This window comes from Dromaius novaehollandiae, chromosome Z (assembly GCF_036370855.1).
Source record: "Dromaius novaehollandiae isolate bDroNov1 chromosome Z, bDroNov1.hap1, whole genome shotgun sequence".
Classification (NCBI taxonomy): domain Eukaryota; kingdom Metazoa; phylum Chordata; class Aves; order Casuariiformes; family Dromaiidae; genus Dromaius; species Dromaius novaehollandiae.
Window position 1 is genome coordinate 83,380,451 of NC_088132.1, and position 12,816 is coordinate 83,393,266.

The following is a 12,816-nucleotide window of genomic DNA, read 5'->3' on the forward strand; positions in this document are numbered from 1 at the left end:
GAACACGGTCCTTGCCTTTGTTTCTTGTTCCTGGGGCCTTGCTCCTGACATTGGAACGGGCATCGCTTTTGTGCACAATGCTGCTTACCAAAGGGGCCGTGGCTCCTGCCATGATCCTATGGTGGGATCAGAGGAACAGGGCTGTTACTGGGATCTTGTTTTTATCCAATGTCATCAACAGTCCATACGGTAAGATCACCACAATAACGAGAGCCCAAGTAACTTTGTGGAGGGGCTCCCTCAGCAGCGATGTGCTGAGGGTCCCCACTGTTCCCGTCCTCGTGAAAAAGAGCACTGCTGATAGAAGGTGCTTTCTCAGGTGTCTTAAATTGCACACTCCTTCCTCATGTCAAATGCTAATGGAATCAGAAATATGTTAAAATCTGCGAGCTGCCTTTTTTCTTTACTTGAATCATTGAACAATAGCAAATTGCATTAGTGTTGTTCAGTAAGATCTAAAGAACTACATAGTTAATACTTAGTCAAACAATAGCATATTTCAGCGCGCTGTTCATTTTGCATTCTGGCTTTAAAGCTTATGCGTAAAAAATACTTTCATTAGTGAACAGAGCCTTAATTTGGATTATAGGATATTCAGTGCTTGTATAACAATATCCTTTTATCAAGCCATAATAACATACAATAATTACTCATGATGGAAGGTTCAGTTCTATTTCTTCAGGTACATTGATGTAATACATTGTTTTACTGGGTAAAAATAAAAATGTGGCTTTATAATTGCAAAGGTTCACTTCATTTATCATGAAATTGTTTTCATTGTAACGAATCAAATATTGAAATGGAAGTTAACCTCTTGAGTAGTATATTTTATTTGCCTTTCTGAAAGATGTTGATTTCAAATCCAGTGTGCAGTGGGTGACTAATTGCTGATTGAGAAGTAGCGACAAATCACGTTAATATTCCTCCCCTAAGAACAGATTGTGATATCTCCTGGTGTGAGCAACTGTGGCTGGAGGATCGTTGCGGAGATTATCACACAGATTGCTCCTGACCAGACAGTTCCTGTGAAAATTGATAGGAATTTTGCATCCAAGTCCTTTACGTGCCTCTTGAAAACTTAATTCTATGCCTTCCTGCGGACTGTAACATGCCTAGCTGTAGCTCTGTTGCACTGTTTTCTGCAAGTGCATCGTGTAGAAATGAAAGGTGTGTACATTTTCCCGTATTGAGGTGTGCGTGACAGGAGGGTGACACACATGGATGAAAATTTTGGATATGCAACTTAGGCACAGTATTTCTGTAGATTTTCTAACTTTTACGAGTAGATTGTTCATTGGCGACACTTACATGAACATGTATCGTTGTTTTTCAGTTATGTTTGTGCTAGGTACAGAAATTGTTCAAAGAATTCAGAAAAAATTACATGAGTAAAGCTGCACAGGTGATGGCAGAAATGGTCTGATACCTCTTTCCTCAGCGATACACCAAGGCGTCTAACTTTCGGAGAATCTGTTTATTTACTGACTCCATCCTTACCAGTAGGAAATACTCAAATGCGCTGCAATTTCACATTTAATCATTCTGTCTTATGAACAGAATAATTAATTTATTTTCCTTTGGTAAGGTACAAATGAAAATATGTCTGTATGTTTCCTTGGAGTTAATCTGGTTAATGGAGTAAATTGCTGATCAGTATTTTGTTGCAAGACTTGCATTGTTTAACATAATTCTTTGATTGTTAACGTGTTCGAATACAGTTTGAGTGGAAAAAACCTCTAAGCAGGTCAGTATTTCTCTTCTGAAGTCTGTGTGAGTGGACACCGTTAGATCAAAGCTAGTCATATCGCATGGTGACAGGATGCTTTTGATCTTTAAGTAATGAAGCTATTTGCAAGAAACTGAATGTGTTTCACTATGGAGTTGCTATTAGTTCTTCTAAAGATCTAAAAATAATCACTTGTGTGGTGGATATAGGCCTAAAATTGCAAGAAGTGAATGGATTTGCAAGAAGAAGTAACATATTTTGCTTTTTTTTTTTCATGCATATGTTGTTTTGGCGATATTTTAGCTACCTCTCCTTATGCAATGAAAATTAAAAGATAGAATACAGATTATCTAGTTACTGTTAAAGGGCTTAATCTTTAAACAGATGTTTGGAAATGATTAGATATGTTAACCAGTATCAATTACAATTCCTTTCTACATATTTTCTAGCTTTCAGAAGTGTATTTTTCATTTGGACTTATTGCCTGCTGGAGGGTTGTTTTTTTTTTTTTGGATATAGCTTCTTTTGTTTGTTTTATGTTCTGTTAAATGTGCCTGAAAGTTTGCTTTGTTGATGTTAGGAAAGAAACCCCCCAGCCTAACTCCGTACGTGTTCCCATCCGTTCGGAAAGTTTCCCTGCCCTACACCCACCTGTGGGGTCTCACTGATGGCAGCCCAGTCTGGTGGGATAAATGTCTGGGTTTTCAGGTCCTAGGAAAGAACCAGGACCCAATTCTGCAGAAATGAGTTTCTGTGGGTGTTCATAACTGAGTGAAGGGCCATCCTGAAATGCTGTCGTACATCATTTCTTTTCTTTCCGCCCAGCTTTTGGATTGCACCTTAGCTGTACCCGAGACGCAGCTACGGTTCTGGTTGTGCTGCTGTAGCGGAGGAGGAATATCTGCACTGCCGAGCCTGGGGAGGGAGTTTGGCCAACTGTTCCTTGCAGGGTAGATCTTCAGCATGGCAGTATCAATGCCTTTGAATCACATAGCTGTTTTTAAATCTGTTAAGATTAATTGAGGTAACAAACTTCTTATCTTCTCTTCCTAAAACGTCCCCTAAGAAGTAATGGAGAAGAGAATGATTTTACAGTAGTGCTAGGTCAGGAGCACTGGTCTGGAGACAGGTCACTGCCTAGACCAACAGAAAGTAGTCGCGAAAGCAAAAAATCTGGATCTGAAAGATAGTCTTTGCAGAAAAATGCTGTTCCTAACTTCTACAGAGCATTCGTATCTGTAAGCTACAAACAAAAAATGCTTCCAAATTGCAGCCATGTACGCAAATGCCTTTTACTAGGGGATTTTTGGTATGAAGTATTTTTAGTACTAGTCGTGTTTGCCATTGCAGCAGAAAAGCTACGTCCAAGATAAGGCTGCTGCCATGGGAGAGAAGTGGCTTATAAAATCCCCTAAGTCATTTTGACAAGGATGAAGAATAGCAAGCACCGTACATCTTGGTCGAGCCTGTTTTTCTCATTCTAGTTCTAGCTCTGCTGCGTAAATCCCGGTAGCGAAGTGGTTGTTCAGAGATCCGCCTGGTGCAGAGCGCTGGGTAAAGCGGGCGTGGATCGCCTTCCCGGGTGGGAGTCTGTTCAGCAGGGAGCCGCGTCAAGGAAGGCCGCATTGACGTGACGTTGCTTGGCCGAGCTAGCACTGCGAGCGTGAGAAACGATAAGCCTTCTAAAATTTCTTTTGTGCGTACGGCTTAAGCTGATCTGGTGCAAGTGCACAGATCCTGAAATATTTATGAAAGAGGTTATAGTCTATTGCTGTTATTAAAAGTCAAGTCCATTGGTATATAGCAATAGAATACATCACTTGAAAACCAGTTTCCAAAATACAGATTATCCACTCATAGAAACCTCCAGAGGAGCAGGCAGAGCTTCAGCGGATAGGCCTTTCAGTAACGCTACGGCAGGGGAAGCCAAGGAAATTGGAGTAATCTGAGGATCTGTTCCTCCATGATGGCACGCAGTGGGTAGGTTGAACTTGCTCAAGTCTAGCTATCTCGTTCAAGCAACCAAACACAGAAGACTTTTCGGTTTTCCTCTGATGGGCGTTCATAGTTCTTTCTGGCACATCGCGTGTGTGTTCGTGGGATGGCAGGATCCAGCAGCACAGTGATCGGAGGTAACTCCATGATGGCTTACTTCAGGCAGAAATGAGACCAGTGAACATAAGGAACAATCTCCTCCAAACAGGCGACCTCTCTCCCATTCGTCTTTATTAAAACTTTCAGTACCAAAACGTTCAACATAAATGTGGATACCCTTCGTTTTATTTCTTCCAGGTATTACTTTGCACTTTGAGTCTGTGACGTGGCAGCCTAGGCTGTTCCTCCCTGCACCGCCTGTACGTAATCACGTCAGGCAGACAGAGGTGTCGGGTGTGCTGCCCTGCCTCCCTTTCCCGGCAGCTGGGTGAAGCCGAGACGCTGGTCCTCGCACGGTGGTTTGGGTGGAAGTTGCAACGCGAAGGCGCCCGAGGCTGCAGGAGGGCACGCTAACGTTAGCGTCACGCTGCGTCCAGGAGCTTGCACGGTAGTCTGACCTGAAAATACAAAAGTCAAATATTTAAATTGGGCGTTGGGAAGAGGCGCTTTTCCTTGCGGATATGGTATAGGCACCCGACGTTCAGCAAGGCCTGAGAGCTGGGAACAGCAGAGGAAGCGCAGGGGCTGGAGGCTGTTGGCAGTACTGGATTTACCTGCCCAAACGCAGCTCGTCTTCTTCAGATGAAGGTGCTGGACTGGATGGATCAATAATTCTTTCCATGTTCCCTCCCTCTGATTTAGAAAATTAAAAAAAAATGTATTATATAATCAATAGAGCTTAATGGCTTTGCAGGAGCAGTTATTTTCTATCCAGGAAAAATACTTTTGGACCACGTTTGAAATGAATGTTACATGATTGAAGCTGAAATGCTGCCTTTGGAAATCACTTAGCTACTGTTGCCTTGTGCTAAGGGGGAGCGTGATATGCTCACGCAGTGTTAATGTGGATGTGAGTACTAACCCTGTTACTGGGAAAATAATGTTATTAAGGGTACCCTGTAGCTAATCTCAGAGTGTTAATTCTTCCATCCAAGGGTTTTATTTAATTAGGAAACTAAAAATCACAGTTACTGCATGACACAAAATAGCAGATCTATATAACCCTCTGGCAGAAATGAATGATTTTTTGGCATTGAGGGGGTCTGCGCTGGCATAAACAGCAAACCGCGCAGCACCGAGTAACACCATGCGTTTTTCTTGGTAGCGCAATCTCTGGCAGGTTCTTGTTCCCGACTTCTCCAGGTTTCTCCCCATCTTGGGTTTGTTCTGCCTTTTGTAGTGGTGCGGATGAACAGAGGGAAAACACAAGCGTGGCAACCGTTTCAAGTGATGGTTGGGAAAAGAAACTGTTTGCTGAGACTGACGTGTGAAGAGTATTTTATTAATAAAAAAGCTGAGGATGGGGTACCAGATAGCATCGCGTGATGCCTGGAGTCTGCCATCGCGCTGAGTCAGTGCGAACATCGGACTCAGCAGAGTTTTGCAGGAAACTTAACAGTTTTCCTTTTGTGTGTGAACACGCTAGACATCCTGATTTTTTTTAACCTTAAACTACATAAAATAGTTCAGCTGAGCAGTCCGAACAGAAGGACCAGCTTATCCAGCACCCTCAATGGATCAAGAAGCTCATGTCATGTCATAACTGGATGTCGTAACTGGATACCTTTGAGGCAGACAAAATGTTTGAGCAGGCAAGCGTGCTAGCATCCCTCCAGCAAATTTAAAACTGAGGAAACTATTTCTGGGTTTGTGGGTTTTAGTCTGTCTAACAGTGTTAGATTAAGCTGTGGAATTAACTATCAGAGTCTAACACTGAAGTCAACAGTGTTGCAGAATACTCCAGGATTTGGCATATTTTTATGGGTAATGAGAACATTCAACAATATACATGTGTGCGTGTGAACTTCAGGGTTGCTTTAATCTTGTGTATGGAGTAAAAAGACATAACCACTTGGTGTTGGGAATAAATGCCTGCTCTGCATATGTTATTCTATAGTTATCATCACCATACTTCTTGCATTTCCCTGCTGGTGCTGGCAAGTCCTGGGGGTGATCTTGGACTAGATGGAGCAGCAGTCTGGCTACCAAGCAGTCCCGTGTGACCTTTCTCAGTTGTGTTTGTACTTTAGTTTTAGAGCAGTTTGAAGAATTTATTTTTAGTAATTTCTGTTTAAAAAAAAAAAAAGTAGCAGCAGAGCAGTCAGCTAATTTGTATTGCCTTAGGAGGGAGCTGAGTGCCTAATTCAGACCTGTCTGAAAGTGTCGTTCTTGTCAAAGCATCTTGAGTATCAAATACTTACTGAGCACATGATGCTTGTAAGAAGCACTTGAGTAAAACTCAGATGTTGCCAATTTCTGCTAATATTGGTGTTTATATCAGCCTTATTAAAAATAAATATACCTAACGAGCTCAGTGATACTAATGCTCGCTTGGCTGATAGTAGGAAAATTGCTGTGACTGGGTACGATATACAGGTGTATGCTGAAGGGAGAAATATTCGTGCAAAAATCCCTTTGAATCCTCAGGAGAATGCGTGTTAACTATCGATGGTTATCGTGATGGCCCCTGCAGCGGTCGGTTACCAGCTTCCCCCAGCCCAGAAAGAAGGGGACTATATGCAAAATCCTGCCCACGTAGAGCAGTACTACAGCATCGTACCAGCCGGGGGGTCACCCGCGCCAGGGAGTGGTGGCATGGCTTGCTGTCCCCGGCACCTGCTTCGGGCACCTCTGGTGTGCCTTCGGGCTTCGCTCTAGGCTCTGCTGGGCTTTGCATGCAGGTTCTGAAGACTTCTGTTTGCTCCTGGGCATGGGTGCTACATGGGACTTAGAGAAGCACCTCGATGACTCTGGGAGCCAATTCTGACCATGAGCGATGCTGAGAGGCTACTTGCTCTTTAGAGCCTGAAAAGTTTTATTATTATTACTTTGGGTGCTTGCTTGCTGGGTGCTTGGGTGCTTGCTTGCTGGGTGCTTGGGTGCTTGCTTGCTTTTCTTAAATATGCCCTTGAGCTGAGCAGCGACGAGGGGGGCCGGCGTCCTGTGTGCCGGAGCTGTTGTGAGCGTGGGCTCGGTGGGAGGCTTTCAGAGGTCGGAGCCCGGGTTGGCTGTTGCAGGTAATCCTGCCTTTTGGTGAGATTTGGGAGCCTGAGGGCCTGTTAGAGAATTCCCTTCATAGGTCCAGTGAACTTCTAAATATACTACCACTACGTATTTCCCTTAAAATCGAGTTGTGCAGAAGGTTTTTGAATGGTGTTGATATGTTAAGCTGGAAATGGAGGATCTGGGCCATTTGCATTAGAGGTAATGGGAAAAGCTTAGCCTCGGTGGTAGGGCTGAGCCATGCACAGTATCAGAAGACATATAGCTTTTGTCTTGCCAACTTCTAAAGTGTATTGGCATGCCAAAAAGTTAATTTTTCTTTGGAAATTCCCTGTTTTTCAAAAGCTCCAACATTTTTATTTTAAAACTTTAAAGCATAATATCAGTTGTTACATTGCAGTCTTCACATTTAAGTATGAATTAACCTTTTTTGTCTCCTGAGCAACAAACAGGAAAAGACCGAACACAGAACCAGACCGGGGTTGTATATGCTCTTACTGTACAGCTGCACAGCAGACATTATCTGCTGACTTTAATTAGACTTTTTTAAAAGCATACAGTCGTAGGTACAACACCCAGCACCTTTGAGCTCTGCAAAGCTCATTTCCAGTAAGGAGATTATGCTGTATATGTTACAAAAAATAGAAGATGACAAGCAAGGAAGGCGCAAAATGAAATTAGAGTCTCCCCATATTGGTGGCTGAATTAGAGAAATAAAAACAACAGATGTCTATGTACACTTCAAAGAGGCTTGTTTAAAAAAAAACCACAAAACCCCCAAGCTTTTTTTTTTCTTTCTTTTTTTTTTTTTTTAACACTAAATTAACGTGAGTGTTTTAAGCAGAAAGCTTCCTCAGATAGGGGAGATTCCCAGGACTTAACGTGCCCCTCGGTGCTTCAGCTCTCCCTGTCGAGGCTGTTTCTTTGGCTCAGTGCAAAGCAGCACTTGCAGCTGGGTTATTTCTGAGGAAAGTCTTTTATCTTGTGTCCCATAAATCCGGACCTGCGTGCGTGTGTGCTGCAACGGAGGAGGTGGTTCCTCTCTGCCCTTGGAGCCAGAGCTCTCCGGGGTGGTTTCTGCAGTCACTGGCTCCAGGTTGTCACCTTGCTGTGCCCCCAAGCCGGTCCTGTTACTGTATGCAGATCTTATCCCACAGCCTGCGACTGTAATTAAAAAGAAAAAAAAAAAAGTTTTGTCTGTGTGCATATTGCAGCTTTTTTCTGAGCCCACAGGCGTATGCGTAGCTTTTAAGAGCAGGTTGTACAGACGGTTACCAGGCACGGTTAAGCGAAACAGATCCTGCAGTAGGGTCGCCTGATTCCTTCGGGTCCCTTCCAGCCTGATTTTCATCATCTCTTTTGTCAATAGCAGAGCGGTTGTGATGATGGAGGAGAAAGCTCTTTCTGAAATCATTAAGGTGAGCATTCAGGGCAGAGGTTCACAGGCCAGAGAAAAGTTGGGGTTGCTGCACTTGGGTATTTTTGTGATTCTGCGTGCTCTGTGTTTATAGCACGAAGGAACGGCAGTGTTCGTGAGCCCCTTCTCGTTCCCTTTGCCTTCTAGCTCCAGTTTGGCTCAGCACGACTAGAGCGATCGGCCCTCAGCTTGATTAATGCTTATGAAGCTTCCTAAACGAAGCAAGTGCTGAACTCCACTCTGTTATGCGGTAGTTGCCATTAAACTATATAGTCGGCACAAATTAATGTAGCTGCCAAACTTCAGTTATTAAAAGAAGGCGGCAGGAGAATATCCAAGACTGAGAAATGTCTCTTAGGAGTAACGATATATCAAGCTCTATTCCCATGGCTTATCCCAGCCTTTGCTGCTCTTCAGATTCCCTGAAGCATTTTCCGCTGGCTTCTCCGGTGCGCGTGCAGCTTGCTGGGAGAGTACTTACAGCTTGCAGTGGTGGCGATCTGTTAAAATCCACTTGGGACTTTGAGACTGCTTGAATTCAGCGTGCGCAGTGTGTGTGCTCCAGTTGCGAGAGAGGCTCGCGGAAGTCCTGCAGAAAATGGTCCCGATTAGCTTAAGTAGAAAATATTGAACAAAGCACGGAATAGGCTTCCTACAGGCTGGCTGGGTTAATGTGTACATTTATTAACTTAGACAAACAGTTCCCTATGCCGGGGGAAACGGTGAGCTCAGTTTAGACCCCGGCTGCATCATCGTTCATAGGAACTGCATAAACAAGCCTGCGCCGAATTCAGTGTGATTGCTAAATAATTGCGCCTTTTGGAATAACGGGATTTCTCCTTCCCTGCTGCCTGAGGGAGGTGTTCAAAATAAGTGCGAGTTCTTTATCATGAATGTTTGTAGATATATAGTTACGCAGTTAACAGAAATCCTGCTTTGTTCTTCCTATAATTTCATGTCTTGGTGCGAAGTCCGCATGCAGCGTGCGCCTGAGCTTAGAAAAGCTGCCAAAGTGGTGGAGCTTTGTGTCCAGGAACACGTGCAGCCAGCGAGCAGCAGCGTTGGTGTGTTGCCAAGTTAGTATTAATTGTGGTGCTGGTGAAGTTTGCTGTGTAGATGCACAACTGCTTATAACTTCTGAGAAATGCCAGCTTCACTGAACACTGGCCCCAGCAGAAGACAGATCCTGGGGCACCGTGTTGGAGCCGAGCCGGTTTGCTTCAGCTGGGCAGAGGCTGCAGCTCTTCAAAGCCATCGCTCTCCATCGGGTAGAGAGTTGGACTGCATTTGCAGAGTGGTGGAAATGGTAAAAATGCATTCAGACAAAGCCAGATTTTTAAACATGCAGCTTTTCTAACATACTTCAGTTGTGAAGGACTTGCATGGCTGGCACCTATTTTTTCATTCCCTTTTAAGGCTTGTAGGTGTATTAGATATGCACAGCATGGGGTTTGTGAGCAACATTTTACTGCAGTTTATCTAATTAAACCGTAGCTATAGGCCAATTAGACTTGATCATGAGTGTTTTAACCACCTTGTATACATAAGAGAAGAAATCACAAAGTTGAATGTCTTTTCATATGGAGGGTAAGAATGCCTGAGTTATTCCCTCTCAGTGAAAAGCAGTTAACCCTCTGTTTACTACGGGAATTAAAACATTCACAAGCTTTGACGTACCTGTCCTGGCTCACCTCAGCCTTGTGTACTGAGCAGAGTATCACTTAACCGGGGAAGTTCCCCTCTTAACAATATTATCAGCTTTGTGCTGGTGGTTGTGTTCAAAAGATGAAAAAGAATGTGTGAATCCAGAACAGATTTTTATTGAGCCATTTTTTATGATGAGAGGGAAAATAGATCAGCGGGAAGTAGGATTTATTCCAGGGCTGCAAGCTGGAAGTTCATTTTTCAGAAGAATGGGCTGGTGGGGCTGGAGGAGGGTTGGGTGTTCAAGAGGCCTGATGCAGAAGATCCAAGAAATAGATATGTCCTACAAATCCATAGAGGTAGTGTTTTGCACTGTCACAATGTACACATGAGCACGTCTGTGATCTTATTTTCCAGGCTTTTTTGTACTGTAGTAATAGGATGTTTTCTAATAGTTTACATGAGGATAACTGCAAGTCCCTGGAAAGAGAGAGAAGGAAAACAACTGCTTATTTAAGGAAGTTTGCTCAGAAGTGAATGTCTAAAGTGAGGCAAGACAAATGCCATTCGGTGAGAAACTTTCAGAAGATCCTCCTGTCCCAGCAGTCAAGTGAAAAAGTCCTGGGCAGGTCCTGAAGTGATCTTTATGCCTGTCCAGAGTCACCCCTGCTCTCCTCCACGGCTGGTTTTCTTGCTCTTGCAGCTGTTCTCGCTGACACCATCTCTCTCCTAAATCAGCAATTTCTGCCATATTCCAAACTGGATCTTCACTTTCTGGTTGACTCTCACTAGGGACGTGATAGGTCTCTTGGGGGGTTTGCTTTCCCTCTAAGCCGCACCTCCCCGCTTTGTGCGGTTGGTCCTTCTGCGTGGCCCAAGCACTAAGTCTCGTGGTCGTCTGAAGCAGGATAAATGGATCTGGTCAAAAAGAAACGAGTGCAGTGAACCTCCGTACTGAGCTCTCAGAGGTTGCTACGGGTTTAGTGGGGACCACTGGAGTCCCTGAAAACCATTAGTCAGACTTGGCAGAAGTTAGGTGGAGTTTCTTCTCTGTCTTACTGAAAATAAAATGAAATAAAATGCAGACAAGCTCCCGACTGTCACAGTTGCTAAATTTCTTCCAAATTAACTCTGAGGTTTATAAACTGGAATTGAGCTAGTATTAAAAAATGCTGAAGTTCATTATGTCTTGGAAGCAGTTGAGTGTAAATCAGAGGTGATACCGAAGAGCTGTCTAAGGAGAAGCTCCTCTTTCAGTTGCTTTGGGGATGGGCTAGAACAAACCCGAAGAAGAACTTGCTTGAGGTTGTAAACCTGGGCTGAGAGCTAAGCCTTGAAAATAAATGAGCAAAACCTCAAGTATATTATTGCGACTATATGTAGTGTTGAGATTATACAGATTTCTGGTTTAGGACAAAAGGACTCGGGCCTTGTTGCTGTGATGACAGTCTGTCTGCAAAGCTTTTTCTAGATTTTTTTGGTAAGTGTCCAGAGTAAGAGAAGAGGAAAAATAATAAAAGGACTTCATTCAAACCATTGTCTTTATTTCCATGAAACTTTGGGAAGAAATTAGATTTTCATTGAGGTGGGGAGGAAGTCTTTTTGCAGATTTAGCCCTTGCCCTCTGATCCCAATAGATAAACATGCAAAATAAGGAAGAGTGCAGCAAAATTAGAAAATGCAGCTTCTCCTTCTGCTCCCGATGTGTGATTGTCCCCTCTCTGGAACAGATCGTTGTGCTTTATCGGTCACTCAGAGACCCTTTGCAAGCGTCAGGGTGTTTTTAAAACATTGTTTTCAGCTGCCTTTTCCACAGCAGCCTGAGAGAAGATGTGTTGCGTGGCGCAGTCGGGCTCCTGGAGCAAGTGGAGGTAGCAGCCTGCAAGGACGAGCGCTTTCGGGCGTCCCGGACGGGTTGGCCACGGGTGCCTGGCATCGATCCGGGCAGGAGGCTGTAGGGAAGGCCGGCACCGCGGCTGTGCTCGGTGTTCCTCCTACCCACGATCCCAGCCTTGCTCCCCAAGTAACATCTCCAAAATAAGTAAGTTCAATAATTCATATTTTCATTTTTTCCCCTCCACCAAATCTGACGTAGCGGGTTGTGCGTATGCAGTCCTGTGTCCCAGAACAGTTATCGCAGTCTTGTAGCGCTGCGAGTTGGGCTCCCTTTCGTTTGGGTAATCTTCATTTCTGTGTGCTTAACTTTTGAAACAGTCTTTTATATATTGCTGCTTGGACAAAAAATAGTTGGCCTCTTAGTGCAGTGAGCTGATGGGAACGTCGGTCTCAAAACAGGATTTGTCTGAAGTCTGGAAACGAATCATTAATAGTTGCGTAATAAAACTGTATTAATATTAGTTAATACTTTTTTGTTCCAAACATGGAAATCTCAGAGGATGCAAGCTGATCAACTTAGCATGGGGACTAACTGGAGACTGTATTTATTTTTCTCCGCTATCTTTACATATTGGAAAAATATATTGATTCATGGTACAGATACTTTTGATACTTAAAGCAGGGAAAGTTTTCAAACTGAATTATAGGAAATTGTAAGATGATCTTAATGATTCCCTGCTATTTCTCCTCCACCTCTGCTGTACAAGTAGCTTACTTATTGCAAGCCATTTTTCTTTGTTCTCTTCTGGTTTCCCATAAATAATGTCCATAGAAAAGGAGTGGGGGAAAAATGGCCTTTTCGGATAAGGAGGTTAAAGCTAAATTGTTCCACGCAGATGTTTTATCTTTTGGAGCAGCAGCTCCTGCAGCCCACCGCGGCGGTGCCCAGGCCCTTCTCCTGCCAGGGTGGCACGTGTGGGTGTTTCACGGCCTTGAGCAGCCCTGTCCTGGAGGCCACCCCTTAGCGTTTGCAGGA

The 12,816-nt window shown here is 43.9% G+C and overlaps 1 protein-coding gene across 4 annotated transcripts in view; it reads left to right on the top strand.

Annotated features, from left to right (window-relative positions):
* The window catches only part of LOC135324656 (netrin receptor DCC), a 547,074-nt gene that overhangs the window by 265,657 nt on the left and 268,601 nt on the right, over positions 1-12,816 (top strand). The gene's annotated exons all lie outside the window — the stretch shown is intronic.